The sequence below is a fragment of the Meles meles genome, chromosome 4, assembly GCF_922984935.1.
Source record: "Meles meles chromosome 4, mMelMel3.1 paternal haplotype, whole genome shotgun sequence".
NCBI lineage: Eukaryota > Metazoa > Chordata > Mammalia > Carnivora > Mustelidae > Meles > Meles meles.
This window is the reverse complement of record NC_060069.1, coordinates 11,658,427-11,672,869: the sequence shown is the minus strand read 5'-3', so window position 1 is coordinate 11,672,869 and position 14,443 is coordinate 11,658,427. Positions and strand designations below refer to the sequence as shown.

General features: G+C 43.6%; 1 long non-coding RNA gene across 1 annotated transcript in view; it reads right to left on the bottom strand.

The window, feature by feature from the left end:
- Positions 1-4,174, bottom strand: part of LOC123940397 — a 34,718-nt gene extending 30,544 nt beyond the window's left edge. The window contains exons 1-2 of the long non-coding RNA XR_006818071.1: positions 4,047-4,174; positions 3,325-3,556 (exon numbers count right to left, since the gene is read on the bottom strand). This is a non-coding gene — a long non-coding RNA (uncharacterized LOC123940397). The remainder of the gene's footprint in view (positions 1-3,324; positions 3,557-4,046) is intronic.
- Between the last annotated feature and the right edge of the window lie 10,269 nt (positions 4,175-14,443).

Below are 14,443 nucleotides of genomic sequence, written 5' to 3'. Positions count from 1 at the left end.
CGGTTAGTCACACATCCATGGCTAGAATGATCTTCCCAGATAATCAGTAGCCTCAGTCCTTCACCTCCGGTAGGTCTCTGCTCAAAGCTGTCGACCTGTGAATAATAGCTTTCTCCAGGGCCACATCCACCTCACCTTTCTTTATGGCTCTTACTGTCATCTGACCAATGATTTACAATTATGTGCTTACTCTGGTCTCTGTCCACTCAAGAACAGGGAACTTGGTTTTGTTCATAGCTATTTAGCACAGTTTGAGTTCATTAAATTGACAAATGAATCCAGCCGTTCATTCCGTGAGTACCAAGCCCTGTGCCAGACACTGAGGATGCCTTTGGAAATTTCTGGGCTAGTGGGGAAATCAGACAACTAGGAAAGTCGTGATAACACAATGTGGCAAGTGCAGGACTTGGGGCATCACTGTCAACCGACGAGAGCCACTCAGGCTGCAAGGGCAAAGCTCCAGAGAGCAGCCCACGAGGGATTGGCTCTCCAAGGCAGGGCTGGGAAGATAGGTCCTGGAATGGGTGAATTGTAGAATGGTCCAGGCACACAAGTGGGTGACAGCTGAGGTCTCTAGGACATCAAGGTCAAAAGGGCAATGGGACAGGGAAGGCAAGGGATATAAGATGTCCTAAGATCCAGCACTGCTTCTTCTGGAAACCTGTTCCTCAGAGCACTCACATGAATGTGCAAAATTTCACGTACAGGGGGTATCATTGCTACACTGGTTACAATGGCAGAAAACAAGGAGCAACATAAATGTTGATCAAGAGGGAATGGTTAAATAAATCAAGGAAGCTCCATACTTGGAGTCCTGCAGCTGTTAAAAAGAGTTATATGAGTCTCTATGTGCTGACTTAGAAAGACTGTGTGTACATCATTTAATAGTAAATGGAAAGGAAGATTATGGAAGTTCATGCCCATTTTGTTTAAATGTATACACACGCATACATATGTATGTTTATGTAAACAGAAAATCATCTGGAAGGAAAGTCAGCTATTGACAGTGGGACAGTGGGATGGGAACAGACAAGGGGAGGCTTTTATTATGGGGTATTATTTGAGTGTGTTGAAACTGGCATGAATTCACTTTCAGATTAAATAAAAGGAAAGGAAGAGAAAAGCAAGTCCTAGGGGCTTATGGTCACCAGGCAAAAGGGACAAACAGAAGGTCCACAAATACAAAGAGGTCAAGATCATTGACCAAAGCAGGTCAGAGGGGTTAGAGCAAATGAGAGATAGGAGTCAAGAAGAGGGGCTCACTGAAGACCAGGTCATGGCAGGGCAGTGGGGAGGAGCAGAGACCTGGGTGACCTGATTCCAAGAGCAGTATTGTTGACTCTTTGACCTCGAGGCCACTTCCTGAGGCTTTATGTGTGTGCAGCCGGCCCTGGCAGTCAGAAGGAGCCACCCATGGTTACACTGTACCCAGAAAGGGGCGGAAATAGCAGAGTCCAGACGATGAGGAGGCTCTCCTAAGGCAACTTAGCCTTCTAGCTTTCTCTACTCCAGCCCAACCTTGCTATATTCCCGAGGACAGAAAAGATGGAGCACATCTTTTTCTTACCAGCTCTTTTCACCAAAGCTCTTTCCTTCTTTGCTCATGGCAAGACTTCTCAGAGCCTTTAGCAAGCTTCTTTTTTTCCCCCTATTATGAATCTCTAAGAGGGGATGCTGTATACAGACAGCATTTCCAAAAAGCATTTGACCACAGAGCACTCCTTCATTAGGTAATATATTTAATTGCCGTCAAGTTTTAATTACACAAGTAGTATGTGGGTGCTTGTAAAGAACCTTGTAAAGAACTTGTAAAGAACTCCGGGCTTCCACACTGGAGAGAAAGACCATGTGGAAAAAGAACACCTGGAAGATGAGACACCACAGAGAGAGAGAAGCCAAGAGGAAAAGTTTGGAGGCACGGCAGCAACGCATGTGAGGCCATTTTGACCCTCTAGCTCAGTCCAGCTGAATGCGGTCACGTGAGAGAGCCAGATGGTTCTACATGGGATAGAGAGAAGCCAGCCCTGCTGAACCCTGCCTGAAGTGTTGACTCAGAATCATGAGCAATTGATTTTTGTTTTAAGCCACTAAGTTTCGTTATGCAGCTGTAGACGACTGATACAATTTCTCATCCCATCCTGTGTCAGTCTCGCCCTCCCCAAGTAAATACTATCTTGCAATTTGTTTTTATCATCACTTTGCTTTTATAAAATAGTTCTATCAAGTATTTTTTTTTTGCAATCTCTTATGTGGTTTGCAGCTGTTTTGAGCATTATAAATACAGACTCATGCTTACACGTATTTTGGGGAGCACAGAATTGTAGAATACTCAGCCAACGAAATATTATTGCAACAGTGAAAATGAATGTTGCCGCACAGAAAACATGAATGGATGAAGCTTAGAGTCACAGCATTGCATTGAAAACAGCAAGCAGAAGACTGTAATACAGATCATTCCTCTTTTCATATGATTATTGGTCGTTTCTCGGTTTTCTGGATCTTTTCTTTTGTCCACTTTTCTTTGGGGTTGTTTGTCTTTTTCTTATTGATTTGTTGGACTTCTTTATAAAATTTCTTTATAAATTTTAAGAAGTGTTCCCCAAAAGCAGAGTACTAGGGATTACTTGAATCTTGAGAAACATTTCTAAGAATGGAGTTTAAAATTACCAAACCAAACCCACCAACAAAAGCCACCCTGAAAGGTATCAAAAAAAAAAAAAGAATGGATAAAATTAACTACAAATTGCCAGGCTCTTTGACTTCGGGGCTAAAATGTCAGGGATCAGAGACCCAAAAGAGTTTTGGGCTCGTTACCAGATAAGAGGCTACTTATATAAATCCACAGTGCACAGAAGTTCTAGTTCATATTTTCTTTGCTATCAATCAGAAATGCATCATTTAACTTGAGATATGGCCCCCCCTTTACACATTGCTTAGGATAGACCAATGAATTACTATTCCTCCTAGCAGTGAATTTATATTGCACAAAGGAAAAATAGACTCCTTTAACCCCTGAAGAGTCACATTTCTTTCACTTAGGTCACTTGATAGGGCCATTATAGGCTTAGATAAGACATGTGGGACTCTATTTAATATCGGGCCATTTTCCTGTGCCTCTTCATTTATTAAAAGAATGTATCCATTAGCAGTCATTAGTACATTCTGTCAAGATGGGGGCTAAATTATCTTCAATGGCTGAAGAGAAAATGCTTTTTGAAGAAAAATAATGGCATTAATTGCTCAGTGGAATAGATAGGGCTTTCTTCGTGACAACCTCTCCCTCCCCGCCCCCCCCCCCACCCCGTGCAACTGGACACTGCTTACCTCTGTGAAAGATCCAGGCCATTTTCTCCCTGCCCTATGAGTCAGCTCCTTGCTCCAGCCTGTGGCCTCTCCGGTGGCAGACCACTATCCACAGGGAATGCACAGAGTTCCTCAGCACATCACAGTGAGGCACCTTGACAGATTCCTCTCGCTCCCTCATTCATCCAAGGGTGAAAGAAGAAGGCGGCACCTCACTTAGCAAACAATCTCATTTGAAGGGACTCCGTTTTAGCTACAGGAAGCAAATCACATTAGAGAAATAATTGCCCTCCTGTAGCTCCAAACTGAAACCCATCTCCTTTTCGCCCTTTCATTTGGAACATAGGCTCTCTGGAATATGTGGTTCGAGGAGGGAGGTTGTAGGCATGTGTGTTTGTGTGTGGTATGTTTTCATAATCACAAGTTTCCTATGTAGCTTTTTTTATTAAAAATCTCAAAGTTCAACCTGCGAAAAGCTCACATCTCCTAAATATGGGTGTATCCCCAGGCTTTGTCCTTCTCTTACTCCCTTCCTCTCAGGTCCTGTCCATTCTCAGGGGCATTAGTAATTACATCTGTCTCAGTTAAGATATGTGCAGGGGAAGGTAATAAAGTACTAACTAGTAGTCATGTAAGTAATGAAGACATTTAATAAATTTATGTATAACAAAAAGGCTGGATGTAGGCAATTCCGGACTTCGTTCAGCAGACCAACAAGGACACAAGTGACCAAAGCTTCTTACCATCTTTCTGCTTTGTCATCATCCATGCGTCAGCCATACCTCTCAATGTGCCAAGCCACATCTCTCCAACAGTCATTCTCTCCTGACAGGGTCACAGGCAGGAAGGAAAGAGATGAAAGCAAATTGGCCTTCTCATGGAGGTCTATTTTATCCGGGAGAAAGTCCTTCCTAGATGCCCCTTGGCCATTAGCCAGAACTGGATCACATGGTCACCCCTTGACCAATCAAAGGAAGATAAGTTATCATATTTGGACTTTGGCCAGTCATGACTTAGCCTCTTCATCTGGGCCATTGCAACCCAAACACAGGTGGGATTCAGCTCAGAAGGAAAGAGAAATTGAGGAGGCAAGAGCTCCCAGATTTTATTTCCGGTCCTGACTGCTCTTCTCGCTTCTAGTTTCATCTTTCCAACTGCCTGACGGGCAGCACTACCTCATTGTCTTCCTGGCACCTCAAACTCATTCAGGAAACAGATTCCTTTTCCTCTCCCCTAATACTGCCTCCCCTTTTTGCATTTCCTGGCTTTTCCAGTGGTAATTTCATCCACCCCTTGTGGAAGAGTCCACCTTTTGATGCCCTCTTAATGCCTTTCTTATCCAGTTGGTCCCCAAGGGAAGCCGATTCTTTGTCTCCCTAACGTCTTCCACTCCTCCCGTTGTTCTCACTGTTCTTGCCCCACTTGCAGTCATGCTGTTCCAGCTACACTTGGACCGCTTCATGTCATCTGAAACGAGCCCCAGCCTCAAGGTCATGCACTCTGCAACCAGATTCACTTTCTTAAGGTCTGTAGTCCTCATTCCTCCTGTACTTAGGACCATACACCTATGGGAGAAAAATCCAACCTTCTTGGTTTGGGTTTTAAGATTTTTTACAGTACCTTTTGAAAAGAATTCCCCATTATTCTCTACTCGGGCCAGACTGGTCAATCCCTGTTCCCTGAAATATGATTTATGCACTCCCTTTGTCCACACCATTCCCTTTAAAAAGAAACTCCAGGGAGGCACCTGGGTGGCTCAGTTGGTTAAGCCTCTGCCTTCAGCTCAGGTCATGATCCCAGAGTCCGGGGATCGAGCCCCGCATCGGGCTCTCTGCTCGGCAGGGAGCTTGCTTCCTCCTCTCTCTCTGCCTGCCTCTCTGCCTACTTGTGCTCTCTCTCTCCATCTCTCTGTCAAATAAATAAATAAAATCTTTAAAAAAAAAAAAGAAAGAAAGAAACTCCAGGGTTAAATAATTAGGCAAGTGGAACTCTGCAGTTTCCACATTACCAGTGCTTTGCAATGTGTCAGAATAATAGTTGGTGCTAAATAATGATATAATACCCATTGGTGAATACTGAAGGAAGTTTGTAAAATATTCCATTCTAATGATTAAACTTCTGAAAGTTCAGAGCCCTTTTAAAAGATAAAGGAAGAGGGGGCTTGGGTGCCTCGGTTGGTTAAGTGTCTGACTCTTAGCTTCAGCTCGGGTCATGATTGCAGGGCTGTGGGATTGAGCCTTGCATCGGGCTCTGCACTGGGCGTGGAGCCTGCTTAAGATTCTCTCTCTCTCTCTCTCTCTGCCCCTCCCCACCCCTCTCTCTCTCCTCTTAAAATAAATAAATAAATGTAGTAGCACTCTAAGCCAGGACTGCAACAGAGTCTTCAAAAAAGTAGCACTAAAGTTCTACAATATGATGTCTTTCATCAGTGGTGAGACCATTCATTTGTTCATTCACTGGTAATCAGGAGATGGCGATTTTATGGCCTGACAACTGCCACCAAAATTCTTGGCAGGAGAACTCTAAGGTGTTCAGGAAAATGTCTTGACAAGTTGCTTGGAGGTAGAGAGTGAGGTTCAGACAGAATCTGACTACGCTATTTTTATCAAGGTGCCATATCTAGGGAAAGGAAGGACTTCTCTTCTTAAGCATTTCCTCATAAAGAAAAAACAAGTCACTTCAAGAAAAATGGCAAGGTTTTCAAGACAGAGCCTGGTGTCAAGAACCAGGAGACACACTGAATTATTTTCTGTTCAAATGTTTTCTAAGACTACAGCAAAAAGGTAGGAGGCCTAGGGCTTAGCTTCTAAGATTAGGTGAACGTAGTGTCTGGTACCAAGTTGCCGGTAGGATTTCTCCGAAGGAAGTTGTCAAAGTACAGCTTTTTGTGGATATCTTGGGTTTATAAACCTAGCAGGAATGCTGTGTCACTGCAAAGCTTTGTCAAAACTCTAGGAACTCATTTCTTCATTTGGAAGATAGAAGGAAGGGGTAAAGGGACATTGTACAACACCCAGGCCTGTTTTCTATTGTATTTCCTATGCATGTCCACACATTTATGTTGCTCTGACTTCTCATTGTTTGATTCACATTTCTTTGGTAAAATTGTCCATATCAGTAGTGATGCTTTTCATTTCAGCTGGCTCATACCCAGAGGGAGATTTCTGGCCCATGTAACTAGAAGAGTCCTGATGTCAAGTCCTGGGCCATCGAGTGTGGTTCCATCAGCCTCCAAGCTGCCTCTCTACCATTTCCTCCATCCGTCCCTCTTTTCTGGGTTGACAACATACTCAGGCCAACATCAAGGTGACTGTAGCATCTCCTGGCTTTTCAATCTGGCGGTAACAGTGTCTACAGGAAGAGGGACCACTTGGCTCAGTAACACCACTTTTTTTTTTTTTCATTAACATATAATGTATTAATTGCCTCAGGGGTACAGGTCTGTGAATCATCAGTCTTACACAATTCACAGCGCTCACCATAGCACATACCCTCCCCCATATCCATCACCCAGCCACCCTATCCCTTCCCCACCCCCACCCCCCGCCAAAACCCTCAGTTTGTTTTGTGAGATTAAGAGTCTCTTAGGGTTTGTCTCTCTCCTCATTCCATCTTAAGAGTGAGACCCTCTTATGCTGCCAAACCTTCCATTTCATCACATTTCCCAGAATTTGGTCAGATGCCCACTCCTGAACCAAGGCCCTTGGCCTGAGGAATGCCACACATTAATTGTCTCAGGTATGGATTCCTGGTCTAATGAATCTCTGTGGTGAAGGGGGAGGATTGCTTAGGCCAATGGAGCCCGCGCTGCAGGGGGAGGCGACTCCCTGAACCTCAGGCCCATGTGGACCTGAACAGAACTCCTTGAACAAAAATCAGAGAGCTGCCAGAAACAGACAAAAGGAAATGGATGCTGGGCAAGCATCCTCAGAAGTTCCTTCTGTACAGAACTGCAGAATACCTATTTCATCTCATACCCCTGAACAGGATACAGGCATGTCTGATAACCAGAGGCTGTAAATGTTCACAGAGTTCAAGCCTGCCAAATCTTTATCTAACAGAGTCTAAAAATTTCCACAAGGAAACGGGAAACATGTAAACAATTACAGCTCTGTGGGTAACTGTACACCAGCATACGTGAAACCAATTGTTCCTACTCCATATGGGATACTAATCAGCTTAATTACATGGGGGGGGAAAAACTCAAAGAACCAAAACCACTCCATGGTTTCATCAGAGAAAAACCAAAATAGCTGAAAAATATGCTTTCTTCAAACAGAAAAACAGGTAAAATATAAAATGAAATAGTTTTCAATTGCTGTATTTTTTTTTCACCAGAGGAACATAGAAGACATCGGAAAATATATTCTTTTCCGATAGAAAAATAGAATGTTGGAAAGATCAATCAGAGACTGAGCAGTTTTTAGTTGTCAGTCATTAATATCCATTTTTTATTCTGCCACCGAGTTTACACTCAGCTTTTACATAATGTCTGCAAGACACTATGTTTGTCAGTTTTGTGGGTGTGGCGAGCAGTCTGTCAATCTCACCCTGCTTTGGGCTCAAACTGACTTAGAAGTACAGTTGATCCATTCTTCCAACAAAACCCCCATTGAGGGCCTCTGACGTACCAGGCTGCCCCGTGCCTGCTGCCTCATCACGTGCTCAGCCAGCTGCCTTCCTTCCTTTCAGAGGAATAGGGTGCTTTGGAGGCCATCATCCAATGCCCTTCTTTTGAGCACACGGATCCTTTCTCAGATGGGTCACTGATTTACTGGGCTCCCACTACCAAGAAAGAGCAGTCCAAAGACTGTCTGGGAAGATAAAGTGAAATCACTGGCATAGCTTTTGTTCCTGAGACCCTCATGACCTTTCTGGAGATAGAGCACCACCAGAAAAGAAAGAAGAGCCCATCTTCTTTCAAAGAGTTGGTGAGCTGACACCTGAAGGGTAGGTAGTTGCAGGAGTGAAATAGGTCTTCCAAGTCCCAGGTTACCATGGTATGCGTGCAGGGTGGGAAGGGAGTCTGCACGAATGCACAACAGTCAGGACGAACCAGTCAAGGCTCAACTGTGGAAAGCTTGGAAGTCAGAGATCGATTTAGGCCCATGGGCTAAGGAACAGGCAATAGCTTGCATCTCAAAAGGAAGGCTGTGATACAGTGCTTCCTCCCCACCCCCAAAAAATCATGCATGTTGGGCAGCCAATGTGATAGAGTGGAAAGAATAAAGCCTTTGGGGTCCAGCTAACCTCGGGGTGAAACCTGACTCTACCACTTACCAGCCCTGTGATCTTGGGAAAGCTATTTATCCTCTCTAAGGCTGTTTTCTCATGTAAATAAAGAAATGAAGTCTGGGTACTGTCTACTGTGGTAGACATCGGCCCTAGTGGCTATTGACTTGAAATGCAGCTGGTCAGTGTTCAGATGTGCTCCAAATGTGCGACGGACCCCAGATTTGGAAAATTCGGTATGAAAAAGTAAAAGGAAGAAAAAAATTTCATGATTCTTCATATTGATTACATGCTGAAATGATGACATTGGATATATTGGGTTAAATAAAATAGATTGTGAAAGTTCATTTTGTCGGTTTCTTTTTTACCTTTTTTAATGAATCTACTAGAAAATTTGAAATTACATAGCCATAATGTTGGGCAAAGCAAGAAACAGTTCTTTTTCTCTAATAGAAACTGGAAGTAGGTGGGGTGCCTGGGTGGCACAGTTGGATACGCCTCCAACTCCTGAATTGGGCTCAGGTCATGATCTCAGGCTCACTACATCAAGTCCACATTGGGCTCTGCCCTAGGGGTGGAGCCTTCTTCCTCTCCCTTCTGACTCTCTCTCTCTCAAATAAATAAATCTTTGGAAAAAAAAAAAAAGAAAGAAAGAAAAGAAAATGAAAGTAAAATCTTGTTCCCTAATACCTTTAAACAGTGAGTATGGTAATTTGCAAACATGGCCACGATTTCTATCAATGCCGTTTGGCCATGTCTTTCTACTCAGACTCTGGGCTGGGCTTGCTACTTGCTTTACTGTTGTGACTTTGAGCAAACAGGATGCAAACAGAGGCTGTCAGACTGCTTGTGCATCGGGGTTAACTCTCTTGCGCTCTTGGAAACTTCACAGCTAAGTGAATAAAATAAAGCTAAACCTGCTGAATGACGAAAGGTACGTGGTCAAATTTCCCCACTGCCCCAGCTGTCACAGAGCCAACCACCAGATGCGTAAGCAAGGCCATTCTAGGTCATCCAGCCCCAACTCAGCTGATCTCGCTGACCCAGAGAATCATGAGAAATAATAAATGTGTATTGTTTTAGCATAAGACTTGGGCTGTTTTGTGCAGCAAAAGTTAACTGGTAGAGTGTGCATGGGTCCTTAACAACCATGATATGAGTAGAATCATCAGCAGAGTCTGGGGAAGAATGGAGATTGATAAAATCCAGTTAATCTGGTCTCTATTTGAGGGGGGAGCTTCCAACTTCATTCATACACACACACACACACACACACACACACACACACTGACATATCTTCCCTACACACACACACACACACATGCAACTCAGAGAATTGGAAATGTGGGTTCAAACAGACTGAAGATCTCATACAGGATTTTCCAAACATTCGAGGCATAAAGATTTCTTTTTTAAAAAAGGTTTTATTTATGTATTTGAGAGAGAGAGAGAGAGAACAAACACAAGCAGGAGGAGCTACAGAGGAAGAGGGAGAAGCAGGCTCTCCGCTGAGCAGGGAGACCGACGCGACTCAGTGCCAGGACCCCAGGATCATGACCTGAGCAGAAGGCAGACACTTAACCAACTGAGCCATCCAGCTGTCCAAGATTTCTTTTTCTGATGGCAAATCACTTGGACTCCTGTATTCTGGTAGTTGTTTATTAATATCTATCTTTTGACTGAGAGCATTTATAATGCCCACAGAACCTTTACGGGTACTTACATGCATTTATGAGATTGAAGTAAAAGAGGGCTTTCCAGATGGATCAATTAAAAAATGATGCCGCTCAGGGGTGACTCAGCCCCAAAGTAGGACAAATGGCTCGTAGAAGGGAGGTGGGGCTGGTTTCAACCGTGTTATGAGCCCCTCAGCTGGGCACGTTGGGCCCGTGGATAGCCCATGTAACCGTAGGGAAGCCCTGGATTCAGTAAAGCTTCAGTATAAAATTGGGTTTGGCTCATAGGAATGCTGTCTGGATGGATTTGAAAAATAGTCACCATTTTACAGAGGAGACCAAAAAAAAAAAAAAAAAAAAAAACACCTTTGCGGGTTGAAATGGATTCAGAAACTCCTTGCCATGATTTTACAATTCCCTAAGGGTCTGTAATCTAGAGCTTGGTTGAGACTACTCAAGATTGTGTCTGATGGCCACAGTGGGTCAAGAATGAGAGTGACATTGCCCATCTCTGGACCAAACTGAGTTCACAACTGCAGATCAAGTGTGAGAATTGAGGAAGGAAATACAGTGACACCTTACCACTCTGCCCCACATTAAAATCACAGGACTTGGTGCTAAATGAATCCTTTTACGTTTTGTTCACACGTATTTTTCTGCAAAAAAAAAAAAAAAAAAGCCTACACATGAATAATTTTCACATAAAAATCTGAGTTATTAATAACATTTAGCTTGAGCCATGAGTTAATTTAGCCACTCAGCTCTCCCAGCTTAACCAAAATGTGCCACCTGAGAAATTGCTTCAGTATGTCAAGATTCCCCCAAAAAGGCACCGATTCTAGAGTCGGGCATTGACGCATTATTCCATCACCCCTCACGTCCAGCCAAACACTGAATTAAATTAAAAACTATGCCTTCATATCTGTTGACTGTTCCGTGGAGACCCTGTGATCCCTGTAACAATGCCTTATGGTTATACGATGTATTCACGTTCTAAGGCCTTTTGTTAAACCATAAATCATAAACCATAGAAGTGTTTTTATACTTAAAGTAATTTTTTCTTTCACAGTGATCTTATGAGATGACAAGGGCAACCATTACACTTTTACCTGTTTTAGAGATGAGGGAACTTGAGGGACAGAGATGATATTCCTTTTTTTTTTTTTTAAGATTTTATTTACTTCTTTGACACACACACACACAGAGAAAGTACAAGCATGAGGAGCAACAGAGGTAGAGGGGGAAGCAGGCTTTCCACTGAGCAGGGAGTCTGATATAGGACTCTATTCCAGGATCCCAGGATCGTGACCTGAGCTGAAGGCAGACACTTAACCAACTGGGCCATCCAGGGGCCCCAACAGAGATGATACTCTCAAAATGATTAGCAGACTAGTCAGTGCAGAGCTGTCTCCACTGTATGCAGCTGCTCTGTACCGGGCAATAGGAAATCACAGGTAACATATCTCTCAACTCATTAGTTAACTCAGGCCAGTAGGCATACTGGCAAATGTTTAACAAGTGATCTCCAAATGACAAAGCCATAATTTGCAGCACTTGCCAATTTCCATGGTATAAATACTCCTACCAATGCTGATTTCTAGCTACCTTGTGATATCACCATTGTGGCTGGGAAGCAACGCTCAGCAGTACACCATTGTTTAGGGATTCTGTACAATAGACCTAAGGAACCTCAAGAACATGATAATAGTAAAATGTAGTAACATCATTAGAATGTGAAGAATTTTGAGTATTTATTACCTCTACTTTTAAATAGAGTTTAATCCTAAATTTGTATAATTTAATTTTTAATAATGCCTAAGTTTATGTGATTTAATTTTTAATATCACCCAATTCCTGAAAATTTAGCAATTAGCTCCCATAGTCAGGAGGAGCTAATTCCACATGCCCTAGACATAAGCCCTCCTTTCACATTACTTGAAATTTAAAATAAAATACAAATCACCCCAGGGTGCCTGGGTGGCTCAGTGGGTTAAAGCCTCTACCTTCCGCTCAAGTCATGATCTCAGGGTCCTGGGATTGAGCCCCACATCGGGCTCCTTGCTCAGAGGGGAGTCTGCTTCTTCTTCTGCCTCTGCCTGCTGCTCTGCGTGCTTGTGCTCTCTCTGTGTCAAAAAGAAAATAAATAAAATCTTTTTAAAAAATGAAAATCAAACCAGCAGGTAGCACGTTGGCCTAGATGAAAGGCTCTGAGCCCGATTCGGTGGCAGGGCAAGATCCGACCCAGCACGAGTCATCACGGTGTTCCAGCAGGCTGGACTTTTTTGCACTCTCAGTGGGAAAAATGCTTGTAAGGCAAATCAATATGTAAACACGGCAATGTTTGGTATTCTTAAGAAGGAAAGCTAAGAACTCTTTCTGAGTACTTGTAAAATTATTTTGAATAGGGCCCCTTGACCAAACAATGACTTTGCTAATTTACAAACCACTCCTCTTACTGATCAAGAAAGACACAGAGGGGGCGCCTGGGTGGTTCAGCGGGTTAAAGCCTCTGCCTTCAGCTCAGGTCATGATCCCAGGGTCCTGGGATAGAGCCTCACATCAGGCTCTCTGTTCAGCAAGGAGCCTGCTTCCTCCTCTCTCTGCCTGCTTCCCTGCCTACTTGTGATCTCTGTCTGTCAAATGAATAAATAAAATCTTTATTAAAAAAAAAAAAAAAAGAAAGACACAGAGGATCCTCCAAAGGGAAGAGTGGTTTTACCATTTTCCTCATCAGTGTTTGTCAGGGATTTGAGATAAGAGGTCTGCATTTATTCGGGAATATTCTAAAAATAGAGGCTTTTCGATAGCACACGTATACCTAGAGATCTTTATTTTACTCAAGAGAAAATGTGAACTCTATCCGTCCGTTGGTGTTGGGATTCTCTGATTGCATACCTTTGTCAAAACTCCAAGAACTGCACACTGAAAGTAGGGAATTTCACTGCACATAAATGACACCTCGATTTCTAAAAAATGAACACAGGGATAGGCACAGATAAATGTTTGCGAAGGGAAGGAATGACACAGGAAGACTTTCTTTTTCGATTCACTAAACTAGAAAGTTTTCACTCTCTAAATAAAAATGCATTAGTCTCGGCTATTAAAATAGCTCTTTTTAATTTTTTAAAAGATTTTTATTTATTTATTTGACAGAGAGAGAGCACAAACAGGGGGAGCAGCAGAGGGAGAGGAAGAAGCAGGCTCCCCACTGAGCAGAGCCCAACCCTGGGCTCTATCTCAGGACCCTGGGATCATGACCCGAGCCAAAGGCAGACTCTTAACCGACTGAGCCATCCAGGCGCCCCTAAAATAGATCTTCTGTAGATGCTGTTTGCATTGCAGGCCAGCATCTCCTCTGCCCTGAGACTAGAGACCTACTCAGCTGCCTGTGTAATCATGGGTGCCCTGTTTAAGCCAAGCTATTTGTCTTTGAGAACCAATAGAATCAGGCATTAGAAATCATGGTATCACCTAGAATAAATTTTCTGCGAATTTAAAAGCAGCCATAATAGAGTGTTTGCCATATGTCAGACACTGTAATGGGATGATCAATTTTCTTTTTTCGAATGGGACCATTCTGGTTCCTATGCTGAGAAGTGTTAGAGATGACGGGAGGAAGGGGGTGTGAACAGAGTGGAAGCAGGGAGGCTCCTGGGAGGGTATTGCAACACGCACGTGAGAGATGATGATAGCTTGTCCACGGTGAAGGCAGTGGGAGTAGTAAGACATGGTTGCATTCTAGATATTTTGAAGACAGAGTCCACAATCTTTGACAGTAGATTGGATTTAAGGCATTTAGAGGAAAAGGGGAGTCAAATATGCCTTATAGATTTGAGCCCCTGAACAGCTAGAAGGAATGAGTTGCTATTTCCTGGGATGGGGAAGATGGAGGAGAAGCAAGTTTCAGAGGCCAGAAGGTGAGGTGTCCAGTGTGTTAGGGGTAAGACATCTACTAGCTGTCCAGTAGCGTTTTCATATGGGTGATGGGATGCATGAGTCTGGAGGTCGTAGGAAGGGTCAGCGCTGAGGGTGGATGAGCTGCGGGCATGACGCTGGATAACCAAGCATTGGGGGAGGGGGGGAAGAAAGAGAAGAGGGCCAAGGGCAAGGATCTGGGACACTGCAACATTAGGAAGTCACGGAAGTTAGGAGGAACTGGCAGATGAGGCTGAGCAGGAGCCGCTAACAAGGTAGGAAGAGGTGGTGTCCTGCAGGATGACGGAAGAGAGTGT